The sequence below is a fragment of the Lytechinus variegatus genome, chromosome 1, assembly GCF_018143015.1.
Source record: "Lytechinus variegatus isolate NC3 chromosome 1, Lvar_3.0, whole genome shotgun sequence".
Taxonomy (NCBI): Eukaryota; Metazoa; Echinodermata; class Echinoidea; order Temnopleuroida; family Toxopneustidae; genus Lytechinus; species Lytechinus variegatus.
This window is the reverse complement of record NC_054740.1, coordinates 87,765,389-87,766,360: the sequence shown is the minus strand read 5'-3', so window position 1 is coordinate 87,766,360 and position 972 is coordinate 87,765,389.

The following is a 972-nucleotide window of genomic DNA, read 5'->3' as shown; positions in this document are numbered from 1 at the left end:
AAGCTCTTCTTGCCAAATATGTCATGGCTCGTAACCGAGCATGCAGCCCGATTATGGGCGCGTCGTGTTCCAGCTGGTTTTGACTCTCGCCTTTCAATTAAACAGAGGGTCGTGGGTTCGAATCCTAGCCATGCATGTTTTCCCTTCAGCAAGAAATTTATCCACACTGTGCTTCACTCGAGGTGAATGGATACCCGGCAGGATTTTTTCCTTGAATGCACTGAGCGCCGATGATGGTAGCTCTAGCTAAAGCCGGGGTAATAATAGCAGCGCTTTGCCGCTTTGTATCCTCGGGCAAATAGCGCTTTATACATCCATTTATACATTTAAAATAAAGCGAGTAAAAAAGACAAAAGAGAGAAAGGGAAAGGGCGGCACCAAGGGGGAGGCATGAGGGACATTTGCCCCCAGTGAGTCTCCCCCCCCCCCGAAATTTTGAAAAATAAAAAATTGTAATAGTATATGCCGGAGTATATGTTGTCATTAGAATCTTAATGATTAGCTGCAAAGTGCTCAAAAAGAGTTTTTCGTTCTTTAAATTCCGAAAAATTTCTCATCCATTCATTGTTATTTCCCAACAATTTTTGTCTAACTAACATAAACATTTAATCTACAATGCTCTTTTATCCTGCTATCAAATAAATGGAAATGCTGTATGCATTATTGGTTACTAGGCCTAGGCGTGCACTTGTTTAAAAAAAAAATCATTTCACACAATTGTTCTGTACCCCCCCCCCCCCCTCCCTTGGAATTGTCGGATCTGCGCCCCATCATGACTTCTGCACCTTCGAGAAAATAAAAAAAATAGAAATATAAAAAAATCATAGAGATATACATCCATGGAGATGTATACTAATTACGTTATTAGTACATATCTCTATGTATACATCTCTATGAAAAAAAGTAATTCTCTTTTTTCGGTCGCTACCGTTACCCTCCCACTATTGGTCGCTCGTAATCGCCAGTTTTGGC